Below are 12,556 nucleotides of genomic sequence, written 5' to 3'. Positions count from 1 at the left end.
CACAAAATAAAAGATCTACAAAAACTGCACTTTACAGGAGGAAAATACTCTTTCTTCACATTTAAAAAATATTTAATGCTATTTGTGGTATTTTATTTAGTATATGAAATCAAACAGACTGATCCACTTAACATCCTCTAAAAAACTGCACATAATAATGATATCAAAGGGCAGCTGCAATTTGTTTATATATATAAAAAAGAATTCTCAGCTTTGAAGGTGCACTAAAAAGCACTAAAGTTCATTATATTCTCTCCAAAAAGCCTCCTTGTCTCCAGAAACCATGTGACAATCTTTCATGCATTCTAGTCACTTGTTTTTAAATAATAAGCCACAATATCAATGAAATACATTTCCAAGATACCACAGAGCTAATTTCCAATTTCTGCTACATTTCCAACAGATAAAAACATAATAAGCCCAACACTTCAAACCACAATTATCCCATTGCATTAAAAAAAATTGTCTACAGAATTTTATGAAAAATTTCTAAATTTGGCATCATGACAGAATAGCAAAGATTGATATAATCACAAAATCATTGTGGGTCACATCCATTGCTCCAGTGCCACTTCCTCTCCTGTGCAGTCTAACCAGTGGTACAATCAATCACAGACTGCACTAGTTACAGTTTAACTGGATGTGGAAAAATAATCCTTTAGTCAGCAAGGACAGGAGGGTTGTTGAAGAGTTCTTCCTACATACACATACCCTGTATACTAAAACTCACTTTCTTCACTCCTTTGGAATACTGTGTTGTTTTCCCTTATTATCTCTCATTCCACTTTGCTGGAGATGCAATTAGAAGTCACAAGAAATCTATTCCCCAAGACTGTCCATTCATTTGACATTTTGGTTGTTTTACAGAACAATATCATCAACCCTTTACATTCAAGCTCATTTTCATATACAAGCTCCTTATTTTTCTAGACCATTTTGCAGAAATATGCAACATAAACCCATCAGACCATAGGTCATCAGGGTTAGATAGTGAATAGTGATACAGTTTGTCTTCTTAACACAGGATTATTAGGAACACATCAGGTTTATACTAGCTTTTTATGTGGACTAATGCCTGAATATCAGACCAAGTTCCTCAAAACCCTAAAATTCCAACAACAAAAAAACTAATGAAGTCTGCTCAATGACATAGCTACATCTACTAAGGACTGTGTGGAGACAGTTTTCTCACAACTTTTGTTTCTGTAAGAATGACACTTCAAACTCCTGGTTCAGGTGTGTTTCTTCCAGATATATTCTCAATTAGCACAGTCCAGTAAGCACATTTAGAGAAAAATTCTGGCAAGACCATGCACTTCATCTCCTAAAGGCTATAAAAATTACAGGGCATGAATAACATGTGGCAGGCAAATTACTCAGTATGTTGAGTAGAAAGATAGAAATGGTACAGGCACAGAAACAAGGATTAATTTGAAGCATCTAATTCATATGTTTCCTGCTATCTAAAACAGAAGAGAACACTCCAGGAAGGAAGGGAATTGTGTAAAGTTGCCAAACTAAGCATTTCAATCAAAAAGACTTCTGTTTGCTAGATTTCATAGGAAGGACACTGCAGCAAATCCCTTCTGCTTGTCTTTCTCCCAATAAGCAAAGCCTGTCAATCAAGTGATTGACACATTCCTTGGAACAAAATCTCCAGCTCAGAAGGAGACCCAACTCCCAATTCAATTGCCCAGCAATAATTACCAAGTAATTATTAAATACCACGACACTGTTGTAGCCCATTAGAACAGCATTTAGTACATCTTCAGTAATTAACAGATTTGTCACTAAGCCCTTGCCAGCTGCCAACCCAATTCTGCAGGGGAGCCAAACCCCCGAGTGCAAGTGCACCGGTGGCATCAGCAGCACTGTGACACCTCCTCTCCCACTGCCATATCCTTCTGCTCCTGGCACTGCTCTCATTCCTCTAGGACCAGTGAATGAAGCAGAGGAGCCAACAGCCAGCAGAAAAGGAGGAAAAACCCAACTGCTCTCCACTGCAGGAACGGGGATGCTGTGGAGCTGTGGAGAGAGCCTGGCAGCAGAGGCACAGCAGGCACTGTGCCAGCATGGGAGACAGCTTCCAGACCTCACCACTCTGGTATCATCTAGCACTGTGTGCATTTGGAAACACGGCGTTCCATCTTATCAGCATTGTTTTCATCATTATGAGAAAGCTTATCTGCACCTCAAAGCAAAAGATGTGAGATTCAACACATGCACACATCCCTCTGACAATGCTTGGCCTCTTCAGACACTTGGATCAGTGGCATTCTGAACTACAACCTTACTCACAACAGCTGTGGCATTTGCCAAGGAACAGAAATAAGGGCTTTTTCTCTTTTTTTTTTTTTTTTTTTTTTTTTTTTTTTGGAGTGGGGGAAGAAGAAGGCAGGAGACAGATGACTCACTGAGGCTTTGAGTACTGAAGGAAAAAAGAATTTCACTGTGAGTTCTTCCCATAACAGCTTCCCACAAATACAGTAATTCCCTCTATGTGGCTAGAGAATAGTTTGGCTATCCCAAGCCTTTTCTCCTAGTTTAAACATGAAGAGCACATTTAAAATATTCCTCTTTCCCTTCCAAATTTCCCACTCTCCCCCACTGCACAGTCACACAGCAAGTATTTATCTAGCATAATCCCAGCAGTCTGCCATGCTTAATTTACTCCTGAGCAAGAGTACCCACACAAGCTTATGGATGGTGGGAGTGGAATACATTTGTGCCAGACTATGCATTATCATATTATTGTTTGGGTTCTCCTAAACCTAGGATGACAACTCCATTGTATATTAACCTCATTATTTTTTTTCCAAGGTGGTTTTCTAGTTCCAGCTCTTTAGGAGAAAGAAAACTACTAATCTTGTAGAAAGACTTCTGTGCCTCTTCTGCAATGGATTTTTTGTCTTCTCAGAAAAGCCTTTCTGGTTAGCATTCTGATAAATATATTCACCTAGTCCTAATGCAAGCCTCCAGTTACACAATGAAGATGAGGAATCTTTCCTAGACACCAAGCAGAGATTGCAGAGGGCTGATTGTCCCATGCTCCTCTATTTGGTACATCCACTTTGACAGTAGAAATTGTATTTCCCCATGCAATGTTTACAAAAGTCTGTATAAACAAATCCAACTTCACTCACTTAAAATGCACAGTGCTTTGGAAACATGCCTACCTGGCATCACAGTGGAGTCTGATTAACTGACTGAAAAATTTACAGTGGAAAGCTTGAATGTTTAAGCCTGACTGATTAAAAGCAATTAACAGCTGCAGATGCTCAGCAGCTGTGTGAGTCAGGTCACTTTTTCACCCACCATAGTTCAAAGTGCCTTATTTTGATCAGTCAAGCTTGCAGATCAGTTTATTATAAGCCTTTCATCTGCCAGTAGGACCTGTAGGCTCATAGTCCACGTTTACTTGTGCTAAATTTCTCTCATTGTCAGGGGGAAAAAAAAGACAATGGTAGGAAAAAAAGGTCAGTCTTTCCAGGAATAGGTACAGAACAGAACAGAAAGAAAGGTGGGCAGCTCTTACATGAGCCCATGTGTCTAAGGTGAATATATTATCAGCATAAGGAAATGCCAGAAGCTGACTTCAGTACACAGGCTTGGTGAAAAAAGCCTGACTACAGGTCTGTGTAAAAGGTTTAAGAGACATTGAACTTCATGTAATGCAAACCCAGTGTCCAGTCACACCACAGCACTCTGAGATAAGAAAGGCTTCACTTGAGGAAATAACTGTCCTGCAGCCATCACACATTGAATGAAGTCTATTCAGAGCTCCAGCTTGGTCTAGGAGAAACAATTATGTGATATGTTGCAATAGAATTACTGTTAAGCAACATCAAGGTAATGATTTACTCTTTTTAGTAGGGTTGTCACAAGATTAGAGACTAATAACTTAAGGCTCTGCTGCTTGGTTGCAGGAACTAGCTCTGAAGGGTAACTATGGTCTGGTTTAACACCAACCTCAGCACTTGGATGCACACAATTTCTGATGAAGTTAAGGGGAACTAGATAGACTTTGAGATGGAATTTGTAAGGACATAGAATTTAAACCAGAACTTTTTACTTTACAGTAGAGTTTTAACAAGTTTTATAAATACACCAATAGAGAGATTGCCAGTCACCCAAGCTGAAGTTCAGAAGTATGGTAAGTCTTGTAGAATCATGTAAGAGCTAATACAACATGAGATAAGGGACCATTTAAAAAAGATTTTGATTTGCAACAAGATTAACATGAAGATATTGAAAGAAACCACAAATAAAAATCTAACTGCTAATTCTAACAAATATTTTTTAAAATCTGTATTTGTGAAAACAACTGTTTCCAGAATGATGATTAATGTCTACCACTACAGTAGCTAAAGTTAAAATTAGAACAAGGAAACAAAGCTTCCTACAAAACCACTTTTTTTTTTGTTGCACAAGATGTTTCACTAGACAAGATCGAGGTATTCACGACACTAATTCTACCTCTCTTCTTCCTTTTTCATTACTAAATGAAAACTTCCTTTTTATAACATAAAAAATTAAAATTAGTAAAACATGCTTTTACACTTACTAAAATCTGTTTCAGGATCTGAGATGTTGCACTGAAGTGTTGCATTACTAAAGACAAAGTTATCTCAGTGACTGATTTTAGCAGAGTAAAGCTGTGCTGGAGAGCAGGAAGCTTATTTGTCTGGAGAAGAGCTGAACATGGAAGTGGGAACTGACATGTTAAGTAAGATTTCCCTCCTCCAAGGGTTCCTGGTTTTTATTTTGCATATCTTTAAATGAAAACCTCAATAAAAGATGAAGCTGCCATTTCAGTTGAAGAGTATTCAGAATTAAGCTTTGCTTTTGTTTAGCAATTAATTATTGAATTGCACAGCACAGGTTCATGGTTCACCAAAACAGGAATACTGCCAGCTAAACTAGACCTGACCTTATTTCCATCTGTTACAGCAGAATTATACCAAAAGATGCAGTTCAGCTGGCAGTTCCAGATTAGCCAACCTGAACAATGAGAATGTATATTTACATTGTGCAACAATGGAGTTCAGTGCACTGAAGTCCAATCTAAATTCACATTCTTGTCCTTTAAGAGAGAACCCATTCATGCAGCTTCTATTTCTACCACCCAGTATGGTTTTGTTTCATTGTCTTGACCATACAAGTACTAAGCCTAGGGATACTAAATCCTCCTATTTCCTTCTACAATTTGCTCTCCTCTTGTTTACTTGGCTGCGCTTCAAAATGAGAAATCTTTTGCCTTTAGTCATGTCTGTTATGCACAAATCACCTTTCATGATGAGTCTTGCAGCACACTTCCCATCCTCTTTTGTCAACACTTGGACAAAGAGATCTCTGAGGTAGCAACAGCTCCAGACATGCACATTGGTGCCACTGCCTCCCAGTCCTTTCTTTCCAAGTACTGCCAGAGGCAAGAATGATGAGTATCATTCCAACTCCAAAATGCAGGTTGTTTTCCTACAGCAGGTTGGGACTAATCACTTAACTGGAACTTGCTGGAAAATGACACATCAGTTAAGACAGGAGATGAACTGGAATATAAAATACTGACAGCCAACTCCAAGAACTGAATATTTAAGTAAAATTTTGATGTTTGTATTACTGCTTCTCCTCTGCTCCTTTTAAGCTGCTATGATGAGGGATTTAAGCTTCTGGTTTTTTATCCTTCCCATTAGAGGAAAGGCTTAAATATACAGTACAGGGACACGAGAGGAAAAAGAATAATAAATGCTTGCTTAAAATACAGACATCTTCCTAGGGACCCCACTCATGACCTTTGCATACTTGTACAGTGCTTCTGCCAGAAACAATAGAATTCTAAAATTTTAGGGGTTTTGTACTCCCCAAAAGAGGTTAAGCAGTACTCAGCACAGCTACCAGATCTTTTAAAAAATTAAGACTGATACTTCATTCAGTTGTTGCCCCCACATAAGCTCCAACAGAAATTTCATTTTCATATTTAGAGGAAAACATCTGGCAACGAAAGATTTCCTGCTTGAAGAGTTCTTACGAGTGAGTTCATGATTAAAGGCAGAAATCCAACTTTTCCCTAGCACTCATTTATTTAGCAAAGCTGAAGAGATAACGGAGTAAGAGTCTTGGCTAAACATTTTCAATAATTTTTCCTGTTTGGGGATTGCAATATAATCCCTGCACTGAAACTATAAAGAATATCAAAGAAGAGTTTTATGCAAGTCCTTTGTGCATGCACATGTCAAGATATTGTATGAATTAACAAAGTTTAGTTGCAATGTCTACTACATCAAGCAACAAAAGCCATAATCTGTTTACATGGACCACTCAAAGTTTTCATGAAGTGATCTTGAATGCATGTGCAGGTACTAATTTTTCTAAATGCTTAATTGAGTGAAAGTCTCTGTGGGTACCTAAATCCACTTTGAGTAATGAGGAATAACCAGGAATTAACAAAATCATCCTTAAATGCTCTCATATTACCGTATATAGTAGCACCACCTACATAAATTAGTCATTTAGAATATAAAGGAAAGAACCCCAAATTCCTGTATTCCTGCCCTAAGATATCCAAAGATATTCAGTTTACCATGACTGAAATAAATTTTGTGTTTTGTTTTTTGGTTTTTTTTTTTAATTATAGCAGAGTAGTTGCATTTAGCAAAAAGAAAGTGTTTACATTTTAAAAATGTAAGGATATAAAGCTAGTTTGAATTGGGAAGTTCCTTCTTTGCCAAATTACCAGTAGAAGAGCTGGGTTGGAATTAGAACATGAATATGCATTTTCTGGAAGATAGACCAGATCTAATGATTCAAATGTACCTACTGTTCCATTAGGATGGAACTGATTCTGATCATACATGATTAATGATGTACAGTTTGTCAGTCTTACCATAAAGAAAATAAAAATCCAGAAAGCTTTAACCATAACCAGCTGAACAATGAGAACATTCAAACATTAAGAGGATGAAACAAGTGTTCCCTGGACTACTTCAAGTTTTACCTGTGGCTTTCCCAGAAAGAAAAGACTGCAAGGAAGGAAAGGTGTACTTCCCCTACCTCAGGGCATCTACAGACAACAAAATTCAGCAAGCAGCTTCTCCTAAATTTAGCCACACTTATTTATTTCATACCTACCATCCATCCATCCATCTATCCAATCTCAGTTCTTTACAGCTGTTTTAGGAGACAGATCCAGAATGTCCACTTTCCATTAAGTTAAGATTTGTCAGAAGTACTTTAGGAAGACCCTTGCTACACATTAGATATCCTTGAATAAGCCTGGTTAAACCAACCTGTGACTACAGCAAAAAGACACAAGAGGAATCCTCCCAACAGGGATGCAAGCTGTTCCCTTCTCTGCTCCTAAAATCACAGTCTGCAGGAGCTGAAGCCACAAGTGTTGCCAAGGTCTGGTTTCTGAGTGATTGGAATTCTTTCTCTGCACTGTACCTCATCCTGAAGTATCTTTCTGCCAAAGATATCCAGATATGCATAACTGCTGCAACAACACCACCTTGGAAGAGTTAAGAACTCAGTCATTATAGGAAATGAGCTGGCACACAAACAAAATAAATAGATTATTTCAGTTATGCTGGTATGCTGCAATAGGGGGAGAACAACATTTAGATTTGTTTCCATAGGAATTCATGTCCCTGCACTTGCCCCTAACTATTGCCTTGCTTAATATTTATTCCCTTATCTTGAGAAAAATTGTTTTCAAATTCCTGCATGTGTGAGGTGAAATGTACACTCTTCAATTCACTTTCTTTGTAAGGAAAAATTAAGAAATTCAACATAGCATATGAAGAAGACACAAGATTGAAAAAAACTTCAAACAGATCTTGAAGAAATACTGTAGACACTACATTGCTTTTAAAACCCAGAATGTAGAGAAATTCTGCTATGTGCTCCAGTCTAGCCATCTAAAGCAAGCAAACCAGAGATATATATGCATGTAATATATAACATGATAAACAATTCCTAAAGTTTATAACCATACCCAGTGTAGTTATACTAAGCCTTCAGTGCCTTCAATTCTCTCCTCAGCATATCACAAATCATAACTCATTTAGTCATTCCAGCATAAAGGAAGCAGTGTTGATAGGAGGAAGGGGGTGTTGATTAACAAGAGTCAGCAATGGTTCATAAATTTTGGAGGAACAGACAGTTCATGTACATGTGATAACAGTGTAAGAAATGCACATTTCCATTAGTACTGTCCTTACAGAAATGAGTGAGCCTCAGATTGCCTTTGAGGCTGCCTTAAATCCCCCTGATTTCCACACTCTCAAACTTCCTTCCCAACAATGTTCCACTGCAGTACAGGTTTCAAGGTAATTGTAAAAAAAATGTTATGAGGAAATGCCTTCATGGAGTAAGCTTACCTTATAAAAAAAAAAAGGCCAGAAGAATGCTTAGCTACACAAGAAGGGAAGAAACAAAGAGATTCTTTTTCCCCTTCCATAAAAAAAAAAATCCCTATCAGAAGACAAAACACATCATGGAAGAACCATTGTATCAATCAGCATTTTAAAATCTAAACAAAACCATTTTATTCTGGTTGTTTGCTGGTAGCTGTTAGGAGTCCTCACCATTCTTTACAGACCTATTAATCAGTGCAGAGAGTCTGAGCTTCTATGAACCTTCCTGCAAGGTCCAGTAGAAGTAGCAAACAAGCCAAGATCCTGATCCTTCAGTAATACAAACTAAAAGTTTACAAACAGTGGAGTTACTTACATCTGCAAGTAGTTTTAAGATCACAGCTTAAGCCAGAAACAATTAATGGACACAATGCTTGCAGGGCTGCACATTCCAAACAACTTATGAAACTGCTGGATAGCCTGACAAGAGCATAAGCTGCCCATTGTCTGACATCCCATGCCAAACAGACTGGAAGATGCACCAACACAAAGTCAGTGGTGTCAGGTTAAAACACACACACACACCTCTCTACCCCTGCAATCCTGCAATGCACAGCAATAAAAACAACCTGAGGGCTGTGGGGCAAAGAGCAACACTGAACCCACCACGTTTGGGTGTCCGAGGCACTTTTCCTCCAGGTAAAATGATGAATATATATGTGCCTTTTGGTCATCCATGTTTGTGTTTCATTGCTGTAAAGAACAAGTTAACAGCTCTTAAGGCATTTCCATTTCTAGCACCCATTACAGAAGTGGCTGCCATGTCTGGTTTTCTGTCAAAGGACACTGCTTCATACCCAATCAAGAAGGTACAGGAGACTTTTCACACCTCCTATTTTGCATTTTTTGCAGGCAAGCAAGATTTTTTAGCAATAGCATTAGATTGGAAATCTGGTCTTCAAAGTACAAGGGGTTCATCTGCCTACAGGAGTTCAGAGATTCACAGTCAGCTGGTCAGATTTGCCTCAAACACAGGAATTCTTGCTCAAGACAGCCCTGCCCAAGGTTTCCACAGGAACTTATCTTGGTGTGTTTATTCTTACTGCTCTGATAACTTCAAACCCTTTAACCTTTTCCAGAACTGTTATCTCTGCATCTCCCTCCCTCCTTTATAACTTTTTAGAAAAAGCTCTTTATTTTCTAGACCTTTTAGCATGAAGCTGTCATGTTTGTGGAAAAGTTTATGGAAAGCTGAGAGATTTTAAAACAAAAAAAAATTTCAAACAGGAAGCAGTATTTAACCCACCACTAAGCTGACCCAGTACAGACTCCTCAGTAATGGAATATTGGCAAGGGGCATCTATAAATCAGCTCTTCTGCAACAGCAAGATGGCTCTAAAATACTGCATCAGGAAGGGAAATAAAGGTGTTATGCCTGAAAGAAAAACATCAAATTAATTCTGCTTTTGTCTAAAGCGTGAAAGAGACACTGAAGGAAATAAACTACAGTTTTACATTTCCTGTATAAATACAACCAAAATAAACAGAAGAGGTGTATAACTACTCAGATGTAAATTTATTTCCTAAACTGTTACACATTAACCCTTAGAGCAGAGAAAAAGTGGAAAATTGTTTCTCGCAGTAAGAAGCACACCAGTTTAATGCAACTAATTTCCAAGAGGAAACTTCAATGCACAGCCAGACCAAGCGCACACATCAGCTGGAGACTGTGACAGGCACTCAGGAACTACTGCACCTGTAATGATGAATTCAGACACAGCACGAGGTTGGTTCGGTCCCACTGCTGACCTGTACTTTGTCAGCATCAAAACTACAGAAAACGGTCTTAGCAGACCTTCCCTGCAGGAGGGGAAACACTTATCCACCATCTCAATTCATTTGGGATAGCAGTATCCAATTTGCACTGGTCACTTGGGGATAAAAGCTGACAAATTAAATCAGCACATGCCAGGTGTCCTCGCTCTCTGCTGCTCCCAGAGGCACAGCACATCGCTTGCACAGAGCCTACACCTGCAGATGGACGCGAACTTCGTACCTAGACCGACGCGACAGAGGCGACATTCAAGATTAAAGTTGATAGTAACACTAAAGAAAATGCTGCGCAATGCATTTGTACCCTTTGCTTCATTGCCATGTTTCAGCTCTAAAAAGTCTTGCCTCATCCTTTAATATATATATATATATATGTTATCACTGAAAGCATGCTAGTCAATGGCTCCCAACTCAACGCCAAAGCCACAGCTCAACACAAGTGGGAAACACAGCTCTTTCATCCTTCACTTTACAAAGGGAAAGCAGCTACACCTTTTTTCTGTCGTCAGAAGAGCCTTTCCTTTCCCCACGGGCGGATTCGCACTGATGACTTTTCTCCATCCCACCTCCCACCTGCGGGTGAGCAAAGCACGGAACAGAAGGCACCAATCCATGGGACAGAAGACACGAGGCATCCTCCCGCTGTGTCCCCCAGAGCCGCTCCTTCCCCCGGGACCCCGGGCGGCCCCGCGGCTTTCCCCGCCCGGCGCTCCCCGAGCTCCGGGACTCACCCGAGGAGCTTCCCGGCTCCCTCCGGCAGCGCCGCAGCGGGAGGAGGGCCGGGAGAGGCGGGCACGGGGGAGCCCTGCCCTTCTCGGCCCGTTCCCCCGGCGGGACAGGGGCTCGCCACCGCGGGCACAGGGCTCACCTCCGCCGCAGCCCGGCTCAGCTCCGCGGGCAGCCGCCGCCGCCGCCGCCGCCACCGCCGCTCATCCCCGCCGCGGTCACCGCCTGCCCGCCCCTTCCTTCACCTGCCGGGGCTGAGCCCGGCCCCGCTCCCGCCTCCCGCCCGCCCCGCCGGCACCGCCCCGGCAGCCGCCGGGAGCTGCGGGAGGAGCGCTGCCCCTCCCGGGACAGCCGGGGACAGCCGGGCTCTGCCGGGTCCGGCCACAGCCACAGACCCATCCCCGCCACCGCTCGGCTCTGCCTCCGCACCTGGCACGGCATCGCTGAATCCAGAGCGTGCAGTCAAACCTGGGACCGAACATCACCGTGTCAGCCCGACCACGGCACTGAGAGCCGCGTAGTCTTCCCTTAAACACCTCAGGGACCGTCACTCCATCACCTCCCGGCTGCAGCCCCAGAGAACGGGATATGGGGAGCGGGTTCTGTCTGACTGCAGCAGGGTCTGACACAGGTGCCTCCCTGGAAGGCAGCAGGGACAGGGAGAAAGGAGCTTACAGCACAGCTACAGACGGTGACGTTCCTTTGCGAGTATCCCGTGTCCATGGGGAAGCCATGGAGGTGCTATCCCAAATTTCCTGTGTTCATGGGGAAGCCATGGAAATGCTATCCCAAATTTCCTGTGTTCATGGGGAAGCCATGGAGATGCTATCCCAAATTTCCTGTGTCCATGCATTTGCTGCCCCGCTACCTGTACTGCCAAAAGATGTTACATGGTTGGAAAGACATTTTTAAGTTCTCTAAGAGGTGACATTTAAAATGTGATAAGATTAACTTTATTGTTATTTAAATGTTATTTTAAGATTTTTTTTCTATTTCATGCAAGATTTTTAATTTTATTGGGCTTTTGTTTGGTTTTCCATTTGCCTTAAATTACTTCCCAGGTGTTTGGGAGTGGGGGGAAGGAAGGTGATGTAGATAAAGAAAGAAGGGTTTGGAAGTTGTTTTTTTATATTTATGTGGGGGGGGTTATGTCAAAAAAATTAAAACCATTTAGTATCAGAGAAGATTTACAGTAGATATTAGAAGAAAGGTTTTTCACCCAGAGGATGGGAGTGGAACAGGCTCCCCAGAGAAGTGGTCACAGTCCCAAGCCTGACAGAATTCAAGAAGCATTCGGACAATGCTCTTGGACACATGGTGTGGCCCCTGTGCAGGGCCAGGAGCTGAACTTAATGATTCTTGTGGGTTTCTTCCAACTCAGCTTATTCTGTGATATAACTAGCAGTGTGAAAAATCAAAATTACATTTAAAAGTGTGCAGAAGGAAAAATAAGAAAAAATAGGAAAAACTTATTTTAAAATATTCAACAACATAACATGCGGTTTTTGTCTTGTAAAAATTATTAGTATTTTTAACAAATTATTAATATTAAATAGTTAATATTCTGAGAAGCACAAAGTGATCAGTTTTAACTCCATTTACTTTTGTAACAAGAATGTAACTGAAAGAGGGCACTCAATAGT

General features: G+C 40.8%; 1 protein-coding gene across 3 annotated transcripts in view; it reads right to left on the bottom strand.

Annotated features, from left to right (window-relative positions):
- SH3BP2 (SH3 domain binding protein 2) overlaps positions 1-11,124 on the bottom strand; it is a 36,167-nt gene extending 25,043 nt beyond the window's left edge. The window contains exon 1 of one of the 3 annotated variants that reach the window (XM_079305884.1): positions 10,919-11,124. The gene's annotated coding sequence lies outside the window, so the exon portion shown is untranslated. The remainder of the gene's footprint in view (positions 1-10,918) is intronic. The other 2 variants (XM_079305885.1, XM_079305883.1) reach the window with 2 other exon arrangements.
- Positions 11,125-12,556: the final 1,432 nt, after the last annotated feature.

Source organism: Erithacus rubecula (assembly GCF_903797595.1).
Source record: "Erithacus rubecula genome assembly, chromosome: 5".
NCBI lineage: Eukaryota > Metazoa > Chordata > Aves > Passeriformes > Muscicapidae > Erithacus > Erithacus rubecula.
Note: the sequence above shows the minus strand (reverse complement) of the source record. Positions and strands in the feature narration are given on the sequence as shown.